This window comes from Trachypithecus francoisi, unplaced genomic scaffold, assembly GCF_009764315.1.
Source record: "Trachypithecus francoisi isolate TF-2019V2 unplaced genomic scaffold, Tfra_2.0 Lachesis_group13, whole genome shotgun sequence".
Classification (NCBI taxonomy): domain Eukaryota; kingdom Metazoa; phylum Chordata; class Mammalia; order Primates; family Cercopithecidae; genus Trachypithecus; species Trachypithecus francoisi.
In genome coordinates, this window is record NW_022681458.1 from 13,213,704 (window position 1) to 13,224,041 (window position 10,338).

At 44.0% G+C, this 10,338-nt stretch overlaps 1 pseudogene; it reads left to right on the plus strand.

The window, feature by feature from the left end:
• Positions 1 to 4,914: 4,914 nt before the first annotated feature.
• LOC117094160 lies at positions 4,915 to 9,627 on the plus strand (annotated as a pseudogene).
• Positions 9,628 to 10,338: the final 711 nt, after the last annotated feature.

Sequence of the window (10,338 nt, forward strand, 5' to 3'; positions counted from 1 at the left end):
GTGGCTTTAACGAAGTACCATAAATACTGGTTGGATTAAAACAACATAAGTTTATTGTCTCACAGTTTTGGAGGCTAGAATGATGTTAAAATAAAAAGGCTGGACATGGTGGCTCACGCTTGTAACCCCAGCACTTAGGGAGGTTGAGGCAGGCGGATCATCTGAGGTCAGGAGATCGAGACCAGCCTAGCCAACATGGTGAAACCCCATCTCTACCAAAAATATGAAATTAGCCAAGAGTGGTGGTGCATTCCTGTAATCCCCGCTACTCGGGAGGCTGAGGCAAGAGAATCTCTTGAACCCAGGAGGCAGAGGTTGCAGTGAGCCGTGATCGTGCCATTGCACTCCAGCCTGGGCAAAAAGAGCGAAACTGCATCTCAAAAAAATAAGTAAATAAAATAAAAAGACAGGAGAGAGAAAGAGAAAACTTTTAACTTGTTTTTAGCAGCAGAACCTTTTCTGCCTACATGAAACATCCGTAAACAAAATTAAAAACCTCGGTCTGGATTCAGCGTGAAGTCAATCCGCTCTCCATCGCAGTAGCTGTAATCACACTGCCCTCTAGTGTAACCCTCAGGGGAATTACAGCTAAAATGACTACAGAAATCTCTTTCAAACTTTCAGCCTGAGAGCTGGCCAAGACGGCTGTGAGCTACGCAGTGGTTCTCAAGGTGAGGTCCACAACCAGCAGCAGCAGCAGCGGCGACACCTGGGAATTTGTTAGAAATAAAAAATTTTGGTTTCACACCCTCCTAACACGTCCTACTGAGTCAATAACTGGGGATGGGCTTAGCCAAGCAGTCCTTAATCCCGCCAAATGAGAAACAAAATTATGGCTCTGCCCAGCACCCACAGGTAATTTTTTTTTCTTTTTTCTTTTTTCTTTTTTTCAGACGGAGTCTCACTCTGTCTCCCAGGCTGGAGTGCAGTGGCACAATCTCAGCTCACTACAACCTCCGCCTCCCAGGTTCAAGTGATTCTCCTGCCTCAGCCTCCTGAGTAGCTGGGACTACAGGCGTGCGCTACTATGCCTGGCTAATTTTTGTATTTTTTAGTAGAGATAGGGTTTCACTGTGTTAGCCAGGCTGGTCTCGAAGTCCTGACCTTGTGATCCGCCCGCCTCGGCCTCCCAGAGTGCTGGGATTATAGGCGTGAGCCACTGCGCCCGGCCAGGGGTAGTAATTTTTTGTACCATGTTGTATTCAATTAAGAACAAAAAAGCAGACTCAGGGCAGCCTATTGAAAACCAAAAAGTTCATAAAGAGAAGAGTTTCTATGCTTAGCATTTGTTCAGCAGTTTTCACTTGATGCTGTGCTTTCAGATTCAATAGGAGTTACATCCACCCCAACAATAAATCCCACTAGACCCAATTTCATTGTAGCACTGCCAGGAAGTGTAACAACAGGTTCTAGAATAGACTGAGTCATCTTTGCTTTGAAAATTTCTGCGGATGGAGGTAATGCTAGTTATGAAAAACAGGTTTTGTATTGAGAAGTCGAGGTGAAAATTCTGTAAAACTAACCTGTGTCGAACATATATATAGGTTGGTATTTCCAGCTCAAGTGTTCGTTCTGGCCAGCCGTGCAGCAATTAGGCTCTGTTCATGACCGGGCAGGCTGAATAAAAGTGTGGATCGGTGCAATTTCCCCACAACTGCAAAAAAAAAAAAAAAAAAAGTAACTTTCTTCCTTCCAATCATCCTTCTTCCTTCTCCAAATGCTGCCTGAGCACTTAGGGTAGATGAAGCCTGTGTTAGCTGAAAGCATGGATCCCACCCAAGGTTCCCTTGGAGCATCACCCTCCCGGGCAAGAGACATCTTCATTTCTATCATGTTACACTTGCTCCCAAATATGATAACTTGATAAAGAAGAGAGACCTGTAAAAAAGACAGCAATGGTTACAAACATTTGAATCTCAGAGGGGAAAATCCATATAAAATAAATTACAAATCGAGTAATGACTAAACTATTTTAAAATGTATACATTTGTATATGAAAATTGCCATTTTCTTAAAAAGGCAGGTCATCTAAAAGGGTTAAGCACTCCTTTATCATGTCAGCATTTCATATAGTATCTAGTTTTAAAAAATAACACTGTAGGTCAGGCGTGGTAGCTCATGCCCGTAATCCCAGCACTTTGGGAGGTCAAGATAGGAGGTCAGGAGTTCAAGACCAGCCTGGTCAACATAGTGAAACCCCGCCTCTACTAAAAATACAAAAATTAGCCAGGCGTGGTGGCATACACCTGTAATCAACACCTCTTTTTTTTTTTTTTTTTGGAGATAGGATCTCGCTCTGTTGCCCAAGCTGGAGTACCATGGTACAATCATGGCTCACTGCAGCCTCAATCTCTCAGACTTAAGCAATCCTTCGGTCTGTCTTAGCCTCCTGAGTAGCTGAAACTATAGGCGTGTGCCACCACGCCTGGCTAATTTTCTATTTTTTGTAGAGACAGGGTCTCACTATGTTACCCAGGCTGGTCTCAAACTCCTGGGCCCAAGCAATCCCCCCACCTTGGCCTCCCAAAGTGCTAGAATTATATTCATGAGCCACTGCGCCCTGTCAAAAATATAAACTCTTTATGGTGGAAAACAGCCTTGCCTAATCTTTCAGTTGTGCAAAAACAATACTCCAGGACTTCAATGCATATTATCATTAACCTAAAATGAAGCCATCCCCACTAAAGAGTGTAAGTCTGGCTGGGTGCGGTGGCCCACGCCTGTAATCCCAGCAATTTGGGAGGCCGAGGTGGGCAGATAGCCTGAGGTCAAGAGTTCAAGACCAGCCTGGCAACATGGTGAAATCCCACCTCTACTGAAAATACAAAAATTAGCTGGGCATGGTGGCCAGCACCTGTAGTCCCAGCTACTCAGGAGGCTGAGGCAGGAGAATCACTTGAACTCGCAAGGCAGAGGTTTCAGTGAGCCAAGATCGCACCATTGCACTCCAGCCTGGGCAACAGAACAAGACTCCATCTCAAATAAATAAATAGATAGATAGATAAATAAATAAATAGTGTAAGTCTTAGAGGATAAAATGAAATTTTGTGGTGAGGGTGGCGCAGGAGAAAAGTTACTGACAACCATGTGAAAAATCCTCGCAAGATTTTCCCCTCTTTATTTATAAATATTAAGGCTGTTTTTAACTTTTACTGCAGTCACAGGAATAAAAGTCCTAAGAAGCCTCTAAGCCAGTGCTTCTCAAAGTGTTGTCTCTGAACCAGCATATCAGCATCATCTGGAAATTTGTTGGAAACGTAAATACTCAGACCTCGCCCCAGACTTATTGAACCTGAATGTCTGTTTGTGGTGGTGGTGGTGGTGGTGGTGGTGGTGTTTGAGACAGAGTTTCGCTTTTGTTGCCCAGGCTGCAGTGCAATGGCACGATCATAGCTCACTGCAGCCTGGAACTCCTGGACTCAAGCAATCCTCCTGCCTCAGCCTCCCAAGCTGCTAAGACTACAGGTGCCAGGCTAATATTTACTTTTTTATTTTTTTGGAAAGAGAGGGTGTCACTGTGTTGTCCAGGCTGGTCTGGAACTCCCAGACTCAAGCAATCCTCCCACCTCGGCCTTTCAAAGTGCTGGGATTACAGGCACGAGCAATTGCACCCAACAATTTTATCTTATTTTGCCTCTCTTTCCTAGCCACCATCTACGTTCACCCACCTCACACCAAGTAGATTTTGCCTTCTAAACCAATCCACCTTTTTTCTTCACAATAAACACCAGTACATCCCATTAGGTACAAACTGGTTTAGCTGGAAGCTATGACTGGGCTGGATTCAAACACCAGAGATTGTCACAAAAAGCATATCTGGCATACAGCTTTTCCCATGTTGGTGACTATACCCAAAAGCCAAAAACAGCAAGAATAAAGTTCTACCAAACTTCAAGAGTGCTTGGGTAAAAGTCTACCTGGGAACCCAAAGCGTAAGGACACAGATTAGGTCATAGCAAAGGGCATTCTCGGGCTCAGTAAATCTATGGGTTTATTTCGGTTGTCTAGAAATTCAGAGGACAGGGATTTGAGAAGGTCTACCCCAACCACCTTTACGTCATCCTCCACCCACTGTACATTCCCCTTAGAGAAAATAAAATAATCACTTACTACAGATGGGCTCAGATAATTGGCCAATGCCACCAGTTCCAAGAGAAACTGGGGCCAAAACTGACTTGAACGAGAGAGCTACTAAGTAGTTTCTTATGATTCCTCCAGGGCAGCCCAAAAAAGTAAAGCGAAGAAAACGGGAAGAGTAGAAAATAAACTCACACATACCTCTTTCTCTGACATTCAGTCTCAAACTGGTCATTTGTTCCATATTTTCCTGATCACCGAGATGGTATCGCAATGGGCTCCTCATTTTTGTACTGATGGGTATGAAAGGGAAAGAAGGTGGTCAGGTTCTTCCAGTACTGAAACACCCTTTTTGACCTTTTGGTTCTGACTGTGAAGAAGAATAAACTACGCTGTTACATGCTAGTAAGCAACAGTGTCTGAGCAGCCCTAGCTTGTTCTGGAAATCCTGTCAAGTGTAAAAAGATTAATTTATCCATTACGGCCTCTTTTCCTAGCCTCCATAGCTTATTGCAGATCAAATTACATTTATAAAGTTTAAAAGGTAGATAACTAAGATAATAGCTGCTGTGGTTTTTACACCGGGAAGTATAAATTCACACCTTATGAATATCTGTCATTCAATTTTTTCCCCTGAATTTCAGTTTCCCATTGCTTTCCAATGTATTGTTAGAAATTAATGTAAACCATGAAACTAGATCCACTTTGGCAAAGGCCAAGCAGTGCATCCTGGGGTTGATACATGTCATCTTGATAATGGTAAGAGTCAGAGCACCAGGGTATACATCACATCCTGATTTTTTTTTGTCTCTGTACTCTCCCCACTTAATCTTGCAGATGACAGATGAGATCTTCCCCATTTGGACGTACTGCTACCTGGTGCTGCTGCTGCTTGTGTTTGTCCTCACTGATTATGTCTGCTACAAGCCGCTCATCATCTTGCAAGGTATCAGTTTCATCATTACCTGGCTGCTGCTCTCGTTTGGCCAAGGAGTGAAGACCATGCAGGCTGTAGAGTTCCTCTACGGGATGGTGACCGCCACCGAGGTGGCCTACTATGCCTACATATACAGCGTGGTCAGCCCCGAGCACTACCAGAGAGTGAGCGGCTACTGCAGGAGCATCACGCTGGCCGCCTACACGGCAGGGTCCGTGCTGGCCCAACTCTTGGTATCCCTGGCGAACCTGTCGTACTTTTACCTCAACGTCATATCCTTGGCCTCTGTCTCCGTGGCCTTCCTTTTCTCACTTTTTCAACCAATGCCCAAGAAGAGCATGTTTTTTCCATGCAAAACGCAAAACAGAAACTCCTCAGAAGGCACCGGGAGAGGATGCCATCTTAGAGGGATCTCACAAGGATTACAAAGCAGTTCACGGAATTATCCACTGTTTCCGGGGACCTGGATGCCAGCAGTGGGGCACCCCAAAGCCAAGCAATGTGGCTTTGAGAGATTTGGTGCAGTGGTCCGCGGATTTGCACGAGTGCTACGCCTCAAAGCGTCTTTTTTAATGGCCCCTGTGGTGGGCTTTTTCCGCAGCAGGTTTTAACCAGATGTTAAACTATGTTCAAATCCTGTGGGATTACAAGGCACCATCTCAGAGTTTCACAATACATGTATTAGTCAATTTTCATGCTGCTGATAAAGACATACCCAAGACTGGGTAATTTATAAAGGAAAGAGGTTTAACGGACTCACAGTTCAGCACGGCTGGGGAGGCTTCACAATCATGGCGGAAGGCAAAGGAGGAGCAAAGTCACTGCTTTCCTGGCAAGAGAGAATGAGAGCCAAGCAAAAGGGGAAACCCCTTATAAAACTGTCAGATCTCGTGAGAGTTATTTACTACCATGAGAACAGTATGGGGGAAACTGCCCCCGTGATTCAATTATCTCCGACCAGGCCACTCCCACAACACGTGGGAATTATGGGAGCTGCAATTTAAGAAGAGATTTGGATGGGCATACAGTCAAACCCTATAAATATATAATGGAGCAGTAGAAGCCCTTGAAACCTTTGGGTCTAGGTATATAAGACTTTATCTAATTAATGTGCAGAAAATGTGCTGCTCCATGTTTTTAAGATACTCCACGGTAAAAAAAAAAAAATTAGGCCTGTTTGGAAGTAACTCCAATCAATGCATTTCAGTGCAATAGAGCCCTGAAAAAAGTAAGATAGTAAGAACTGATATTACAAGACCTAAGCTATGTCAACTATACAACATATATTTGACATTTTTGCTGTTTATAATGAAGCTAGTGAGTATATTTAAAACACACACACACACACACACACACACACACACACACACACTGGGCTCAATCTTTATTTATTTATTTATTTATTTATTTATTTATTTATTTATTTTGAGAAGGAGTCTCACTCTGTCGCCCAGGAGGGAGTGCAGTGGCACCATCTCAGCTCACTGCAACCTCTGCCTCCCGGGTTCACACAATTCTCCTGCCTCAGACTCCTAAGTAGCTGGGATTACAGGTGCACATTACCACGCGTGGCTAATTTTTTGTATTTTTAGTAGAGACGGGGTTTCACTATGTTGGCCAGACTGGTCTCGAACTCCTGACCTCGTGATCCACCCACCTCAGCCTCCCAAAGTGCTGGGATTACAGGCGTGAGACACCATGCTCGGCCCCTGGGCTCAATTTTTTATCTATGTTCTATCATTTGCCAAGTAGGCAAATCAATGAAAATTCTAGCAGTCTGTGTTCTCTTCTCTTTTTGAAGGCCAGAACAATATCTACTAGTTTATTTCACAGGATTGCTTTTTTTTTTTTTGGAACGGGGTCTTGCTCTGTCACCAGGCTGCAGTGTGCAGTGGCTCACTGCAGCCTCTAACTCCCTGGTTCAAGCGATTCTCCTGCCTCAGCCTCCTGGGTAACTGTACAAGATTGCTTTTAAAGATCAAAAGATATCATGCATTGGGAAGTATTTGTGTACTGTAGTATCTTAGGTAAAAATTAGTTGTTTTTATTTAATTTTCCTGAATGTAAAATAAATAATACAACTTTCAAATTTGTATTATTCAATAATCCTGTTGTAGTGATTTCAACACCAACTACCAAATGGTTTGAAAAAGAAGAGTTTTGTCACAAATTTAAAAGAGGCAACTTATGTAATAAAACTTTGAAAAAGATATACGTGGAACATAAAGTTACACTCATCCCTAAAAACAGGAGCTACAAACTGATGTCCTACTGGTCAAATATGGTTGGACCATGCAGAGTTAGATGGTTTAAGGTTAAACTATCAAAACTCTTTTCAGGCAGGCATGGTGGCTCATGCCTATAATCCCAGAGTTTTGGGAGGCTAAGGTGGGGAGGCCAGGAGACCAGCCCAGCCAACATAGTGAGACCCTGTCTCAATACATTTTCTTTTTTTTTTTTTTAGTTAGCTGGGCATGGTGGTGTGTGCATGTAGTCCTAGCAACTGGGGAAGCTGAAGGTAGGAGGGTCACTTGGGCCCAGGAGTTCTAGGCTTCAGCAAGCTATGATTGTGCCACTGCTCTCCAGCCTAGGTGACAGAGTGAGACTGTCTCATAAAACAAACAGACTGGGCAAGGTGGTTCATGCCTGTAATCCTAGCACTTTGGGAAGCCAAGGTGGGTGGAGCACGAGGTCAGGAGTTCAAGACTAGCCTGGCCAACATGGTGAAACCCCATCTCTACTAAAAATGCAAAAATTAGCCAGGCATGCTGGCATGCACCTGTAATCTCAGCTACTCAGGAGGCACAAGAATTGCTTGAACTTGGGAGGCGGAGGTTGCAGTGAGCCAAGATCTCGCCACTGCACTCCAGCCTGGGCAACAGAGCAAGACTCTGTCTCGGAAAAAAAAAAAAAAAAAAATAGAAAAAAAGCCTTTTTTCTTTCTGGAGTCTTTCAATAACTCTAGTCTTTAAAATGTGGTTTGAAAGGCCAGGTGTGGTGGCTCATGCCTTTAATCCTAACACTTTGGGAGGCCGGGGCAGGTGGTCCAGCCTGGACAATATGATAAAACCCCATCTCTACAAAAAATGCAAAAAAATTAGCTGGGTGTGGTGGTGTTTGCCTGTAGTCCCAGCTACTCGGGAGAATGAGGCAAGAGAATCACTTGAGCCCAGGAGGTCAAGGCTGCAGAGAGCTGTGATTGCACCACTGCACTTCATCCTGGATGACAAAGTGAGACCCTGTCTCAAAAAATAATAATAATAAAATGTGGTTTGCAGACCACATTACCATGAGGTGGGCACACTCAGGTAATGGTCTGCAGACCTGATATGCATAAACTGACCTAAGCCATCGGTGACCGCAGCTCATAGTTTTACCTTTTTAAGGGATTGTAGAAAAAAAAATGCAACAAGAGTTGTAAAAAAGGATATGTGGCTCATAAGCTGTAAATATTCACTATCTGGCCCTTTAGAAATTGTGGATCTTGAACTCAATATAGTGGGTTGCTGACCAGCATTTTTAAAACAGAGTAGACTAGTCTAATATAGAATAGGGAGCATATCAGCTCGTAAGGATACATTTTGTTTTGCAAGAATTCTGTTCACACACATATATATGCACTAATTAATATATAAAATATATTTTCCTCAGGCTATGGTTAAAGAAGTTTGAAAGCTTCTGCTCTTGGAGCTATCTTATACATATCATAGTTCCCAGCAAGACAAATAACATATTTGCATATTTCCTTAACTGTACATACGGGGATTTGCCAAAGCTTGTTGCCCTCTGATTTAAGACTGTTCTCTACACCCAGCTTCCTCATTCTCTACCATATCCAGATATTTATTTGCTCAAACAACAATTAACCCCAGAATGAATTCTTTTTGTTTGTTTGTTTGTTTTTTGTTTTTTGAGACGGAGTCTTGCTCTGTCGCCCAGGCTGGAGTGCAGTGGCATGATCTTGGCTCACTGCAACCTCCACCTCCTGGGTTCAAGCCATTCTCCTGCCTCAGCCTCCTGAGTAGCTAGGACTACAGGTGCCTGCCACCACGCCTGGCTAATTTTTTGTTTTGTTTTGTTTTTAGTAGAGACGGGGTTTCACCGTGTTAGCCAGGATGGTCTCAATCTCCTGACCTCGTCATCCACCCACCTCAGCCTCTCAAAGTGCTGGGATTACAGGCGTGAGCCACCGCACGCCCGGCCCAGAATGAATTCTTATAACTGCTCATTCTATCTTCTTTCCACAACCAAGTTATTGTATTATCCTGTATAATTTTCTGTTTGGCCTTGTATGCATATTATGTTTTTATTCCATTGTCTTTAATAAAAACCTCAGACACAGCACCCCTTAACAAGTAGTAATCCTCAATTATGGTGATAATGACAGCAGGAAACAAGTGCCCTATGAGAAAGGCAAGGTGGGGGGTGGTGGATGAGGCTGGCCCTCCCAGTGGGTGTGTGTGCCTGAGCATCATTGCTGTCCCTTGAGTTGGCTGGTGTCTCCTTCCTCCTTATCTAAAGATGAATTTCTGGTACTGTGTGTTGTCTGACAGGAAAAAGGCAGGAAGACTGAGCAACAAAGAGAAATCTTGGGCTGGTCTCTGGGGGATTGAGGATTTTCAGCTTCCACTACTGGGTTCACCCTTCAAGCCCCCTCCTGGGCCTTCTGCTTGGGCAAAACCTTCCTCCTGGCTCAGAAGCTACAGTAGTTTGGAGAGTTTTAGATAATTGTCCAGGCACTCCTCGTCTCTCACAGAATATACTTTGTGAGGTTTAAAACACTCTTCCAAAGAGAATGTGGTGCAAGGAGGGAGAGGTGGGCTGACACCGACATTAATACTCCCGGGGACAAAGGGCAGGCCCCAGAGCCATCTTTGAAGTCAGCCCAACAATCTGCATGTACTTTCCTGACAAAACAAAGTTTTCACATCAAATGAGACTTTGAAGCTATTTATTCTAAAGCTAAGTTGTTCCACACCCACCTGTTTATTGAACAAAGCGGGCCCCATTGTTGAGCTCACATTCTTCTCACTTCCCTCCCTGAAAATTCCTAACGTTTGATTGGTTAGGTCAGGGCTCCGATTGGTGTTTCATCCTCTGCACTGCTGGCCTCTTGGGCTGGGCAATTCTTTGTCGAGGGGGACTGTTCTGAGCTCTGTAGGATGTTCAGCCACATCGTATGCCTCTAAGCCACTAGCTGCCAGGATGCACCCCATTGTGATAACCAAAAATGTCTTCAGATATTGCCACCTGTCCACTAGAAGGCAAAAATACCCCTGGTTGACAACCACTAGATAAGATTTGGATTAGGGTCAGAGCTTTTC